Source organism: Vigna radiata, chromosome 6, assembly GCF_000741045.1.
Source record: "Vigna radiata var. radiata cultivar VC1973A chromosome 6, Vradiata_ver6, whole genome shotgun sequence".
Lineage (NCBI taxonomy): Eukaryota > Viridiplantae > Streptophyta > Magnoliopsida > Fabales > Fabaceae > Vigna > Vigna radiata.
Genome location: NC_028356.1, coordinates 14,099,305 through 14,115,970, shown reverse-complemented (window position 1 = coordinate 14,115,970; position 16,666 = coordinate 14,099,305).

Sequence of the window (16,666 nt, the reverse complement as noted above, 5' to 3'; positions counted from 1 at the left end):
AAAGGGTATGCATCGAAATATGGTCGGTTCCTTTCTTTTTTTCCGCCATTCTTAAAATAAAAAAAATACAAAATATTTAAAACCAAGAAAGGTTAATTTCTGTTAAACTAAATCTTTTTATCAAAATTACGTGATCCTTGATTTCCGGACTTTTCAAAAATATAAGTCAATCCATTTTTCTTTTTTTAACAAACTCACAAACCTTTTTCTAGATAAAGAACTACGTGATCCCTGNTTGTCCATTAATGGATATACGTAGGACCAAGGTCAATCCTTGTCGGGTTCATAAAACAAAAAATATTTTTTTGTTTCTTAATAATTTATTTTATTTTATTTTTATTTTTATTTTTGGGAAAATTAATTATTTTGGAAAACCACNTTAATTTTATACATTTAATTAAAGGTACTGCCTTTGGGCAGGCGTAATATGGTGCTAATACCTTCCTTACGTGTAACCGATTCCCGAACTTAAAAATCTCTTTTTCGTAGACCATGCTTTCATTGTAGGGGTTTTTCGATAGTTTTCCATAATAAATTATGGTGGCGACTCCCAAAATATTTTCTTAAACCGTTTGTTTTTTGGTTCGTCGTCCTATCGCGACCCCGGTTGCGACAGGATGTTTTCTCCATTTGCATCAAATGAAGAACCGTTTTGTCCACTAGGCTTGAGCTATGATATTGCTCACTGGATTCTCTAATGCATTCCACTCCACAGAAGATCAATATTTTCGAAATAAAGACACAGTATGGTAGCTTTCCTGATTCGGATTTGGTGATTTTCAGCATATTATCTGAAATTGCTGCAGGCCAGTCCACCGGAATATTTTCCTTTAAGGCTTTTAGAAGCATTAAATCTTCAGTGGTTGCTTGGGCATAATTTCCTCCTCTTGCCATGAGAATGTAGGCAATGGTGTAGATGGCCATTCTCTCGTCCTTCTTCATGCCCTCAGTTTTGTAGTTAGAGTTTACATGAGGATCATCTGTAATTCTCAGGCACTATTGGTGTTCTTCAAGCTTGTTAAAGCCATCTATTCCAAGATGACATTTATTACCACTAATTCTTAAACCACCGACCTTGCTCCATACAAATTTGATTGCAATTTAGAAATGCAGTATAATGCTAGGGAATGACCCCTAGGTCGTCTCTCAAGGACCAACTGCGGTTCAGAGTCAAGTCTAACACGAAAGGGGGGGGTTTTGAAAAGTGTTTTTGCGAATACGAATAACTAAATTAAAACGAATGGACATTAAACTCAACTGTGTAAGTTAGAAAACATCAAGGTAAAATAAAGTGCTAAACCCAACATTTCAACAAACAAATATCCAAACATAATTAAAATGATTGATATCCACACTAAATTAAAATGATGAAAAACTACTAAACATATTATATAAAATTTTCTAGAGCAAAAGAAATAAACAACCTAATTTTTTTCTAGCAAGTAACGTAAAGCATCTACAAAAATGAAATTTAAATTGCAATGCCCCTAAAAAGGAAGCTGCAGCCGTGAAACTCTCCATTCACGTTAATGCCACTTGCTCAAAAGAAATTAAATGTGCTTCCACAAAAAAAAGAGTCTCCATCACCAAGGACAAATGCCTACCTACTCCTACCTACTCCCTTGCTAAAGAATGACTAGCTCTCTCTCTCTTCAAGGCAAAGACATGTCTCCCATCTTAACCAAACGTTGCAGCCCCTTCATTATACCAATTGAACATATGAATCTCCAAACAAGGATTCTCTCCATTGATACCACCATGGGCCCATGCTCTACCTAATCACCTACTTCTATCTAATCAAGCTAGCTTCTTCTATTACAAAGGAATAATGCAAAGAAAAGCTAAGAAACAATGCCAACGTTATTTCTCTGGCTGCCACTGTCCCATCACCAAATGCTCTTACATAATCTACTCTTTAAATTATGAAAGCAAAATAAAGACTAGCACATGCCTTGCTGCAGCTCCAAGTACCGTGGATAGCATCACTTAATCCCATCTCATCAATTCTTCACTTTAAAATGAAAGCAAGCACACATCTAATCACCGGTCCCACCATTCATGCAATGAAGTTATGGAGTAAATAGAAAACATTGTAAATGGCAAATGGAATTAGCACATGCAACTACTTCCAAATGAAATCTGCACCACCCAAGATGTGCTGCAGCCGTGACACCATCACTCCAAAATTCAATGTAAAATGCTTTTGCAATTGGAAATGAAATCAACCTTGCACAATGGAATCAGAGCGTAACAGTGTAACAAATTTCATTCATCCGAAATCTCCAAAGACAAACATGGTTCCAAGAAAGTTGTTTTCTCCCCCCCAAAAAAACAAAACACGTTCTACCGAGAAAGAAAATAAGTGTGTCCGCTGCAACCCTTAGCAAGGGACATGTGTCTTCAAATTTAGGGTGGGGTCCACCCTAAAGAAACCCTAAAGTGCCAAATCATCCTACTCTACAATTGGGCTTAGTCTACACTACCAAAAATTGGCCCAAAATTACAAAACTTGGTTTTTTAAAAAAAAAAAACTAATCTACTAAATTAAAATTTAATTAATTCTAAATTGTCTTTGTGGAGAGTCTTGAATTTATTTGGTGTCCTTCAAATGTCTGAAATTGTGTTTCCAAAATTTTCCCTGAAAATAATAATGCAAATAATTAGCTCAGAAAATTCAAATTAATTAAAATTAGAATTTCCGGTCAAATTAAGCACAATTAGTAAAAACGGGAAAATACCGGACAATTAAGCACAATTCCCTAATTAATTCTAGCACAATAAATTAAGTGAAGTCGAGAAAATAACGACTCATCACCAAGTCTGGGTACCATGGACTTGCCATTTCAACAAAATGCTTCAACCCTTGATTCTTAATCCACTTCTGAAACCACAATCCCTCATTTGTAAAGAACTTTAGCTTGAGAAACTTGGGTGTCATAAGAGTTCTCCTCTTCCAGCAATCAAGGAGTTTTGATTGAGCATCATCATCGCTTATCCATCCATTTACATCAGGCAATCTTCTAGAGCGTTTAGCAGCCACAGACTTTACTCTTCTCTTGGGTGTGGAACCGGACGACATTGTCATTTGAGAATGAAGATAACTCTTTCGAATTAAATGAGGATAGTAAGATCAATGAGGTTGAATGCAGTGATTTCTGATTTCCAAGATTTTAACCTCTCTTTATAGAAAGTAAAATTGGAGGGAATGTAAATTTTCATTTTCGCACCAAAATGAAATTTCAAATTTTGTATTAGCAAAGTTACTTCGACATAGTCGAATGTATTAAAATTGGGAGTCGACTGTGACTCATAAAAATCTTTTTCAAGCAAATTCAACCAATCAATCAATTTAGCACTCAAAACAAACAATCATACAACAACAAACAATTAGCATATTGATGATGCAACAGTCATATACAGATTTACTAGTTGTAGACCCTTAAGGTTTCGAAATTTTCCATAGTTGATTCATCTTTGAGATAGTTCTATATCAGCTGCATAACCTGCAAAATAGTTAAGTTTTTCATGTTGGTACCCATTTAATTTTGGGTCCTTGATTGTCAGTTCTTGTCACATGTTCCTTTGGTATCCATACACATAATCCTTGAGATACAAAAACATTTCTATAGTAAAAACTCTTAACAGTATGACCAACACATTTGCAATAAAAACATGCATTTCTTGCAGGTTTTCTTAAGTCATTAATCTTTCTAGCATTGGTTCTGTTAGAGTTAACTTTAAAACCAATTCCCTGCCTATTATTGTTTCTGCTAGAGGAATTTAATACAATATCAAGATTGTCACTAGCTTGAGTAAACCTAGCTAGCTTGCTAGTCAAGTAATTAATCTTTTCAACATGTTTAAGAAAATTTTCACAATCTTTTTCCACAGTAACAGTTTTAATTTCAACACTCTTAGCAGAAGATAAAGCTATTTCCAATTCCTTTTCTAATCTTTCATTATCAGTAACAAGGTTATTGATTCTATACTCATAATCTCTTTTCTCAGAGTTCAGTCGATTAACCTTGTATTCTAGTCGCGATGCTTCAGCATGTAGTTCTCTGAATGTTTCAATCAGCTGTTGATATTTCTCTTCTATGGGCAGCTTCTCAAATTCTTCATCACTATCATACTCAACTTTTGCAGTTCCAGCCATATGACATATATTGGATCTTTCCTCTTGATCAACTTCCTCATCACTTGAGCTTTCAGATTCAGAATTCTCCCAAGCAATGTAGGCTCCTTTCTTCTTCATGTTTATGCTTTCAGGAAATCTTTTCTTTCCTTTCTTCTTCATGTTTCTGCTTTGAGGAAATCTTTTCTTTCCTTTCTACTTCGGCTGTAACTCAGGACATTCAGGCTTGATGTGGCTTTCTTTTCCACATTCATAGCATTGGACAGTGTTTATGCTGAAGCTTTTCTTCTTTCTTTGACCTGTATGGTTAGACAGTTGACTATCATTTTGCATAATTCGACTAAATTTTCTTACCATCAAGTTCATCAATTCTTTGCCGTCCATCTTAGTTTCTGTGATGTTCTTGCTTGAAGCTTTCAGAGCAATGGACTTCTTTTCTTCAATCTCCTCTTCATCCTTCAGTCTACCGAGTTCTAACTCATGTTCACNTAGCTTGCCAAACAAGGTAGCCATGTTCANAGTTGTAAGATCTTTGGATTCAGAGATTGTAGTGACTTTTGGTTGCCAGTTCCTGTTCAGACTTTTCAATATCTTGATGTTGATCTCTTCTTTGTCAAAGGCTTTGCCAGGAGCCATCAGGTGGTTTACAATGTGAGTGAACCGTTTCTGGACATCATAGATGTTCTCACCAGCTTTCATTCTGAACAACTCATATTCTTAAATCAATGAATTCTTCCTCGCTCTCTTGACTTCATCTGTACTTTCATGTGTTACCTCAAGAACATCCCACATCTCCTTGGCAGACTTGCACTGGGATATCCTGAAAAATTCATCAATAGTTAGCGCTGAGGCAATAATATTTCTAGCTTTAACATCATACTTAGTTTTCCTATTCTCATCTACAGTCCACTCAGTAAATGGTTTCAAAACAGTTTTACTTTCAACAGTTTTTGTAGGTACAAATGGACCATTAAGAGTCTTAGAACAAATTGTGTTTTGTTTCTATTTATAGTTTTCCTGTAAGTCTCAGTTGAATGACCTACTAATAGAGTCGACTGTGTTAAATCAGTTATAATAAACAGTCAACACACAGGCTCCTCAGTCAACAGAATTAACACACATTTATGACAGTTGACCCAGTTAGTTAATCCTAACTAACTTTTGAGAATATAGCTGTTGGAGCAAGTAGGCAAAACAGAATTCCAAATACAACAATAATATAGTCGAATAAGTGATCCACACTGTCAACTGACTCATGAAAAAACACTTTGAAATTCTTTTCATCTCAAAATCTCATCAAGTACACATGTACAAAATCTGTACAAAGATTTTAGCTTAATCGACTCCATTACTAGTGTAGTCGACTGAACTGAACCTTTGTTACAACAAATATAAGTTCATAAAAGTACTTGTGAGCTTTTCTTTGGAAATGTGTAACAGTAATCAAAAACATTTTAACACACATTTCAACACAGGCATGTTCCAAATATATATCACATAGTCAATCATAGGAACATCCATGCAAAATAACAAAACATGTTCAATAGAGACAATGTTCAAAACAATATAGCATATCAACTGAACATGTAGTACTAGAACATATGTATTGTTATTAAGCAATGTTTTATCATCATAAAAAACCAGTTTGATATAGAGTTTGTGTTGTCAACAATCTCAACAATGGTAGTGGTCAAAAATAAAGGGTGAAAGGCGTGAATATTGTTATTGATCAATCAATCTGGGAAAATGTGGCAGGACTTCAACAGGAAGGAATTTTATCTCATCAAGGAATGACTGAATTCAATTGTAAAAGCATGTACAATTGTCTACTAAGAAATCCTGCTTCACCAAGATGAATGCCTCTGTGCATATATAATCACCTGGATACTCCTTCCCAGGGAATATGACCAATCAATTATGAATGAAGAAGACTTGAGTCTGGTATATGCTCTATTTTCTGATACTCCTGTTAACTGGCCATTCACCATCCGAGACCACATGATGAAATTTACTAAGAGAAAAGGACTTTGTCTGTTATACGGTGTCTTTATCAGCAAAGTGCTACAACTACATCAGGTGGATTTTACAAATGAAAGAGTCATTCATTGTAACAAAAACAATTTGATGGAAACATGATTGCTAAATTTTGTTGGAATAATCAAGCTAAGAGATGAATGGACCATGATTGATGATATTCCATCCACAATTCATATGGATCATCAAAATATTGATGCTTAAAGATACAAGTTTCGTCCTCTGAGCACCTTTGAAGGCCATGTAGATAGAAGATTTGATAGATTGGATAATAAACTAATTTTTATGCAAAAATCTCTATTTGACCTTCATAAGAAAATGGATTATGCACTTAGGATAAAGGCGTTCGAAAAATCATCTATTGGTGATACTGATAGTGGTATAAACAGTGCTGACAAAAGGATTGACAGAATCATCTGAATTAGAAAAGAGTTATGTTTATCCAGTAGTGTCCTGAGTCATAGGCTAAGTCTTGGTCTTAGTTTGTTTTTTTTAATGGCTTAAAAATGCCATCTTTTGTTGCTTTTCTTTTGTGTTTCCTTGTCTGATCCTATCAATGTAATAATCTTTTTCAAGGAAATGAAATTAGTATTTTTGAATCAATACAGTTGCTTTAAATTTGTTGAATAATGCTTACACTGCTTGATTGATTCGACTACATGATGTTTGAAGTCAACTATGCTTATCTGATTACATCTGATCACATTGACTTCTACTATTCATTACTATTTTTTCTTGCATAACTAAAATGCTTGATCTGGAAAGGATCTTTGAAAGTATTTGCAGGAACAACATTGCTTTGGAACTATCAAATGGAACACAACAACTTTGGAAAGCAATATATTCGACTGACGAATTACAGCAATCGACTGATATATAACAGGGTAAACAATTCCAATTCTAGAATTTGGTTTTTCTTTTCGTGATTACTTATTTGGATATATCTGCTATTATCTCTACTAAATAATCTGTTAATCATCTTATCTGAGATAATATTGTGAGATTGTTGATAATTATATCATTGCATATCTGAATTGAGTGATATACTATCCTTGATACAATTTTGTGATTGCACTGATTGTTTTATCTGTGATATGCTGCATTGTGCATCTGATTTGATTTTATTACTTATGCATAATGATAGGGGGAGTATCACTCTTTACACATTTTCTTTCACATGCCTATATTTCAGGGGGAGTAATTTTTTACATGTGACTGAATGTGATATGGAGATCATCATTGCACTTTGAAAACTTGTATATTCTGTTTGATGTATCTCTGATTTTTTTTCAGCAAAGTATCATAAGCAAAACTTTTTTGCTAATGCACAAAGGGGGAGAAAATTTATGATCTTATAATGCAATACGAAAGGGGGAGATTATTACTGATTATTTCTCATTTTGTGTGATATATTTTGCTTATTGATTTTTTTACATGCAGACTACATATCTGTTTTAACTGAGTTAATTTCTACTACTACTCTGTTTTGTATTAAAGTGTGCAAACATGGTTGGTTATTAATCATGGTTGTGCATCATCAAAAAAGGGGGACATTGTTGAGATTGTTGACAACACAATTTTTATATCAATCTAGTTTTTGATGATGACAACACATTGCTTAATAACAAGTACATGTTGTTGCTGCATTACATGTTCATATGCTGATTAAACTGTGATATCTGTGGAACATGTGTATGTGTATGTACTATGTTACATGTTCTTCTGTTGATTGATTAATATATTTCTAGAACATGTGTATATGCTTTAATGTGATGTGTGCTTTGCATCATTTCATATGTTTTACTACACATATTTTAAAGCAAGAAATCACAAGCACTTTTACGAACTTATTCTTGTGCTACAAAGTTCTAGTAAAGTCGACTACATTACTAATGGATTCGACTATGCTAAAACCTTTGTACAGATTTTGAGAATCAGTGCTATGTGTTGAGATTGTTGACACTATGTCATTATCACACAACTTTACCTAAACCCTTATCTACTCTGAGGTGTAACTATTCTCTTGAAATGGCTTCATCTTCATCAAAGAAATTCAAAATTATCTCAACCACAAAAAGAGGGGTTGATCCTAAAGGATGGATAAGTGACGATGACAACTGAGAAAGATTCACACATGGAACTATAAAGATTGTTGCTACACCAAAATTCATTGATATAAATCTATTTGAAAGAGAAGGATTCATGTTTCCGAGCTGGCTGCAATGTCACGATCTTTCATCATTGGCTCAACTCAGGGGATGGTGGTACCCCGACCTTGTGAAAGTATTCTATCACAACTTGAAATTGGTAAATGAAACATTCACTCCAGAGTTAAAAGTGTTAACATTGTGATTGATGATGATACCTGGTTTGATACGATTAGTTTAACAGCTGAAAATGAGCCTACTCATTTAATACTATCATAGGAAGATAATTTACTAAGGAAGAAAGATATCTACAAAGAATGGCTAAGATCTTCCAATGACCATTATGCTATAAAGAACTTTGATCATGAAGGGCCTAAGATTGAAGAGAGAGTAATGACTCACATTTTGGCCTTTGTAATTCTTCCAGGAAGGATATCTGATTCAAGGATGACAACTGAAGACATCTTTCTGCTGTATGTGCTCAAGAATAATATCCCTACAAATTGGATAAGGGTACTGAAAGACCATATGCTTTAAAGTGCATTGAACAAATCAATCTACTTGCCTTACGCATTATTGATAAGCAAGATTCTTAAAGAGCAAGGTGTTACCATGGTTGGAGAAAGAAAGTCCAGGTGTAACTGTACAAACATGATAAATTAGAATACTCTGATTTCTTTTGGACTGACTAGGTTGCTACGAGGATGCTTCAAGGGTGAAGAAAATTTACTATATCTGTACGAGAATACCTCAGTCACACTTAAGCAAAGAAACTCTACTACCCATCAACTTCAGAATATTGAAAACAAACTTAATCAGCTTAAAGAAAAAGTTGACCTGTTAATACGAAGAGGAATGGAAAATGAGACAAATGAAGGAAACACTATGCACTATCATGTGTAACAAGGGACAGTTGGTTTAGGAGTGTGAATTTGAGTGGTGTTAGCCATCAGTCTACTATTCTAGTTTTTTTTTTTTGCTTATTATGCCATCTTCTGTTGTCCATTTTTTGTTGCTCTTTCTTTTGTCTGATCCTATCATTGTAATATCATTTTCAAGGAAATAAAAATTAGTATTTTTGAATCAATTCAGCTGCTTTAAAATTGCTTAATATTTGTTTGCACTGCTTGATTGATTCGACTGTTTCCTGAGTAAAGTCAACTTTGCTTATTCTATCATATTTTTACATATTGACTTCTGTTATTCCAATTATAATTATTGCTTAACCAATATGCTTGATCTAGAAAAGGTTGTTGAATGGTTTTGTAGGAAATAACATTGCTTTGGAAGCTACAAATGGAATTATACATCTTAAAAGCAATGCATTCGACTGATAATTTAATGCATTCAACTGCGTATTACAGGATTATAAATTTCGCATCTAGAATTTGGTTCTATCTTTACTGTTTTCTTAAATCTTATACATCTGCAATTATCTCTGCTATTATCTGTTGCAAATATCTTAATTGAGATAATATTGTGAGATTGTTGAAATGTGTATCATTGCATGTCTAAATTGTTTGTTAACTTGCCTTTGATACAACTATGTGCTTAAACTATTGTTTAATTTGTGATATGCTGCATTGTGCATTTGATTTGAATTCATTACTTATGCATAATTACAGGGGGAGTAACTTTTCTACACTTTTTACATCACATGCCTGCATTTCAGGGGGAGTAAACATTGTTATGTGATTAAATTGTGATTGTGAGAGCATCACTATGTTTTATAAATTACATATTTTTCTTATGCATCTCTGTTTTCAAAACTGCATATATATCAAGAGCATTCCTTTTTTGTTAATGCACAAAGGGGGAGAGAAATATGAATTATGAAAGTATGAGTAAAATCAAGAAAGCTTTGTGAAAGGGGGAGAATAGTTACTTTGTCTCATACTTCATCTGCTTGATATTATGTTGTGTGCTATTACTCTGTTTTGTATTGAATGGTGCAAACATGGTTGAGTTATTAATCATGGTTGTGCATCATCAAAAAAGGGGGAGATTGTTGAGATTGTTGACAACACAAACTCTATATCAATCTAGTTTTTGATGATGACAACACTATGCTTAATAACAGTACATATGTTGTTGCATTACATGTTCTTATGTTGTATTGTTTGATAAATTTGTTGAACATGTTTGATGTACTGTGGTGTATGTTCTATTCTAATTGATTGATATATTTGTGGAACATGCTTATATGCTTATATGCAATGTGAAATACTTTATCAAATATAGGTTACTGCACATTTTGCAAATTGAATTTTTTGTTTTAACAGCTCCAAGAATTCTCCAAGAAGAAGGTGGTAATCTTTCTTGAGAGAGATTCAGAGGGAGATAGCTTGTGCGCTCACTGCTTGATCAGATGCTACACAAGAAGGTGCTTCTTGATTGATCGTGAAGGCTTGGCATCCTATGAAGACTGCTGCATTTTGTGAAGGCTTGGCATCCTGTGAAGTGTGCTGGAATTGGACCTGTTGTGATACAGGGGTTACACGTTGAGGATTGTTCGACGTGGGTTCAGATTGCAGAAGAGGGGATTCTTGCTGCAAGTCTGGTTTTTGTTGTTGCAACTATATTTGGGTTTTAGGTTAGAGAGGAGATTTATATTTTTGACGTGAGGTCTTCTATAAATTCCTTGTTGTAAAAACCACAACCATTATAGTGCATTTGCTTCTTGGGTTGGAGGGACACTGGATGTAGCATTGTTGGTCGAACCAGTATAAAAACCAGTGTTTGACTTTCTCTATTATCCCTGCACTCTTTAATTCCAGTCGACTTTATCTGTTAAGCTGTCAACTACGTTTTTCCGCTGCATATAAATTTTCATTACTTAAATTTCAAGAAAGATTAAAAGGCTTTATACTTTTGATAAAAGATTGCGAAAAGATTTTGTTTTTGAAACATAACCAATTCACCCCCCCCCTTGGTGTTAAAATGAAGCCTACCTGTTTCCCAACATTGCGTTGTTTAGAAGAAAAGAATTTCAAAGTGTCTAACATTGTGTCGGTCGACATTGGATTTTACATATTCGACTGAGAATCTGACTGTTTAACAGAAATCTATAAATAAACTAAACACTAGTTTGTTCGTAAGCCTTTTGATCATCTGATAATTTCATTTTTGTATCAAATTTCTCGTCACTCGAAGAATTCTCCAAGAAGACGGTGGTGATCTTTTTTGAAAGAGATTCAAAGAGGAGATTCAATTGCGCGTTCATTGGTTGATCAACATCTGCATAAGAAGATGCTTCTGTTATTGATCGTGTAGGCTTGGCATCCTTGAAGACTACTGGAATTTATCTGAGAGGCTTGGCATCCTGTTAAGACTGCTGGAATTGGACCTGTTGTGATACAGGGGGATAGTTCACATTGAGGATTGTTCAAAGTGGTGTTGCAGATTGGAGAAGAGGGGATTCTTGCTGCAAGTTTGATTGTGTTGTGCAACTATATTTTGGTTTTGGGTTAGAGAGGAGATTTATATTTTTGACGTGGAGGTCTTCTATAAATTCCTTGTTGTAAAAACCGCAACCATTATAGTGCATTTGCTTCCAAGGTTGGAAGGACACTAGATGTAGGCATTGTTGGCCGAACCAGTATAAAAATATGTGTTTGCATTTCTCTATCCCTTATCTTTTACATTCCCGTCGACTTTATAATTTACGCAGTCAACTACGTAATTTTCGCTGCATACATAATTTGATTACTTGCAATTCATGAAATTTCAAAAAGCTTTATACTTTGGTTGCAAGATTGCGAAAAGAAAGTGTTTTTGAAACAATACCAATTCACCCCCCCCCCCTCTTGGTGAAATAAAGAAGCCAACCTGTTTTCCAACAATATACATGTCTCTCATCTAAAATGGCTCTACCTCTTGAGGTGGTGCACGTGCCTGTGGTGTTCCTCTCCTCCTAGGGCGTCGTGGTGGCACCGGCTGGGCTACCTCATCTCCACCACAATATTTCCTATAGTAGGCTTCATCAATACCTTTCCTTGGTCTCTCTAGTGGTGAAGTATAAGTGTCCACCCCAGCTAACTGACAGAGGTGTGTAATCAGAGAAGGATGCCCCAAGGGTGCCTTGTTGTTCATAGTAATGGCACAACTTTGTATTTCATTTGCTATGATTTGACCAATGTTCACATTCAACCCTCTGAGCACACAATATAAGAATATGGCCCTGCTGACAGTGATATCTAAGACATGAGAGCAAGGTTGGATGTTGGCATGAGAAAATGTCATCCAATACTGTGCCAAGGGCGTCAAAGCAACTCTTTTAATGTGCACAACTGCGTCATTCCTGTTTCTATAAAAATGCCCTCCAGGCACGCACAACAGACGCTTTATGTCATCAAAGTCCATTCCCTCCTCCATGTTTAGTGCAAATTAACACTGCACACCAATGCACTCAATATGTAGGAATTTGTTAATGAAGTCAAGATCATACCTAATGATTTTCCCTCTGACATAGCTCATATAATCCTGAGTGTGATAGTCACCCAATGGTTTTGCATTGGTATAGAATTCCTTCACCACTGCTATGTTGGCTGGTGTTGGATAAGTGGCTAATTTCTCTCAATGTCTGCTCTCTAGTTCCTCTCCAAATTGTGGAGCCAAGTCTGGTATCCACCCTGCCTTGTGCTCCATCAAAAACCTTTTATCTTGGAGAATGAGAAAGTGTTGCTCATGTCGACGGGAGAGGAACTTGTTGGAATAGAATCGTTCTGGTTCCCTACTTTTGTTTCCAATGGTTTTTATCCTCTTGCCTGATGAGGAGATCATCCCTGCATCAAATACAATTCACAAGACCAAAAGAAATCTCATTAAGCATTAGTAAATCAAGAAACCTCTTCAAAACTCACTGCTTATCACCGCTAAGGGCAAAAGAGGAGCCTCCAATGCCACTTGAACAAAGAAAAACACAAAAATCCACAATCTGTAGAAGTCGACCTCAGTGGTAATTGACGCTTAGTGGTATTAGTTCAGTTTTTAAAAATAGCCTAGCTGGCTTCTAATCTCCACCCACATGCAATGTTTCCAATTCCAGACCTTAATCATACATTTTAATTAGTCTAAATAGTGACATTTTCAACCAACTATGCATAAACATAAAAAACCCTAAAGAATCATGTTTAGACAACTATTCCCATACAAATTCATGCTCTCAAAACCTAGAACGTAAAATGTATGTACTTACTTGGGTGGAGATACTCAAATGTGTGCAAGATGCTTTATGAATATGGAGGAGACAACCCCAAATTGCTATCAAGCCCTAAAATGCAACTAGAACAAAATCAAAACAAGAAACAAAAATAAATCAATCAACTGGATTGCCTCCCAGGTAGTGCTTGTTTAACGTCACGAGCCTGACCCAAACTCTTTCTAGCACCCATCAATAGATGCCTAATCACATAACATCCTTCAGTAGCTGCTTAATCACATAACAACCGTTATTTTCATACTTAAATTTGACACTAAACACACCCTTTATGACTTAGAATTAGCTTGAAATCATGCAATTTGCTTAAGTTAGAGAATAAGAGAGTCAAAGTGGGTTTTCTTGGTTTTATGCTTGGTTTTCCCTTGTTTTGGTAGGATTTATCTGGAGTTAAATGGTGGAGGTTGAAGTAGAAAAGAGTTGAACTTAAGAGAAGGTGGAAAAGTGAAGAAAAGAAGAGTCGTAGCCACCGCCAGCGGTGAAACCATCGCTGAGCGGTGGACTCTTCAGAGAACTCTCTGCCCAACGCTTAAGCGCCAGCGCTGAGGGGTGATTCTAAGTAACACACCTACCGTCGGGCGGTGAAGCCATCGTTAAGCAGTGGACTATTGGGCCTGGGCCAAAACTGTTATTTTTCTGTGCTATATAAAGACCCAGACGAACCAGAAAAGGTATCTTTTGACAGAAAGAGGTGTAGAAACACTCTCTTCACCCCTCGGAGGCGGATTTTGGATGTGGGAGCTCTAATCTATCAAATCTAGGATTTATCTTTTCAGTCTTTCCATTATTTTCATCTAGTTTCACCATGATTATGGTGAACTAAACTTCATTGTTGTTGGAGAATTTGTGTAATCCTTTGAAACTCTCATATATTGAATTGTTGCCTTATTCATATGCTTTTATTCATTAATTGTTAGGGTTTTTCCCCTTTTCCCTATGCATGCTTTGTTTAACTCATTCAATAGCATGATCTTTGATTTTATCTTTATGGACACATGTAGATAGATCTAGACATGGGGAAACTCTCTCGGGAGCAATATGAGGACCGATTGCCTTAAGCTTCTGTGCGAATATGTAATGCATGATCAATTGCTAGGGAGACTAGACATAGTAAACTAGTGATTAGGAATATTCTCTTTTCACCAAGAAATTGGGATTAGGGTAAATTAGAAAGTGGCATTGACATTAATGAAAAAGTCGAATTCTTAGATATGTGAGAGTGGATTACGATGAAATCATAAACCCCAACAACATAATTCATTCATACATCATTCACCTATGTTATCTTTTGGTCAATTGATCAAAACCTTTGCATGCATGTTTAATTTTCGTTTTTGCATTATAAAACCCAAATTTTCGTTATTCAAGTCTTAAATAATCAAGAAATCACATGAAAGTCTAGGCCTATGAGTCTCTTGGGAAACAATACTTGGTCTTAAAACTTATTATTACTTGATACGATTCAGTACACTTGCTGGACTCTTAACACATCCTTCAGTAGATGCTATTATGCCTCATCCTTATCATGGCAACATTCATCAGTAGATGTTATCGCAACATCCATCAGTGGATGCTTTCATCACTGCCATCAGAAGCAGCATATAACCTAAAAAAAAAAACTTAAACACACAAAGAAAAATCAAATCCACACCACAATAAAAAAGAAAAGGTTAGAAACTGGGTTGCCTCCTAGCAAGCGCTTCTTTAACATCACTAGCTTGACCCAATTAAGCCCAATCCAGATTTTTGATGTTGACGTTCATCCTTCCTTCATGACACCAACAAAATCTCGACAATTTTCTTGTCACCAACTCTAAGGATCCTCACTCTCAAAAACTTCGTTTGCTTTGATAGTCTTGACAACCCATAACCTATTCTTGAATTTCACTGGTGTGTCAGGTTCGGGTCCATCACCTTTCACATCAGGGTGTTGGTGAACCAATTCTCCTTTCTTATCTGCCTTCTTCATTATCTATCTTCTTTATCTACTATTGGCAGTCTTCTCTACTTCCAAACCTAAAAAGAGAGGTCCAGATGATCTTGTGCTCCTAGTACAAATTTTATGTTGCATACATTAAAGAACACTGCACTAGAGCACAGAATTAGCCCAAAACAATAAAAATAGTAAAAGATATTTTTTTTTCTCTCTTTTTTTTTAGAAAGATAAAGATAGAAAGATAGAAAGATAAAAGATAAAAAGATAGAAAGATAGAAAGATAAAAAGATAGAAACATAGAAAGATAAAAAAAAATAAAAAGATATAAAGATAAAAAGATAGAAACATTAAAAAAAATAAAAAGATAAAAAGTCTAGTCGGTTAAGAATCACACAAATAGAATAGTTATACCACGAGTCCCCGGCAACGGCGCCAAAAACATGTTAAGACTCCGACAAGTGTACCGAATCGTATCAAGTAATATAAAATGGTAAGACCAAGTATCATTTTCCCAAGAGACTCACGACACTAAACAGTTGTGCTTTTGCTTAACCAATTAAGACTATAAGAACAATATTTTGGGATTTTTGAATGCAAAACGATAAACGTAAATATGTATGCAATTTGATCAATTGAGGCTAAACACAAAAGTGAATGGATGGTGTTGATAATATGAGATGAATATGTTGTTAGGGTTTAGATTTCACTTAATCACTCTCATGCATAGACGAATTCATCTTCTTCATTAATGTTAATGCCACTTTCTAATTTATCCCAATCCCAATATCTTGGTGAAAAGAGCCTACTCCTAATTACTAGTTTACAATGTCTTCTCTCCCTAACAATTGTTCATGCATTACATTCGCACAGAAGCTTAAAGGCAATCGGTCCTCCTATCCTTGTGTCTAGGTAATATTGCTCCTGAGAGAATTCCCTCATGTCTAGATCTACCCATATGTGTCCATAAAGATAAAATCAAATATCACGCTATTGAATAATTTCTTAAACAAAGCATGCATAGAGAATAGAGGAAAAACTCTAAAAATTAATGAAAGAAAGCATATATAATAATAATCAATTCAAAAATAAGAGAGTTTAGAGGTTACATCTTCCCCAATAACAAATGAGATTAGTTCTCCATCGTCATGAAGAAACTAGGTTTACAATGGAATGAAAGAGATAGAAACCCTATAAAG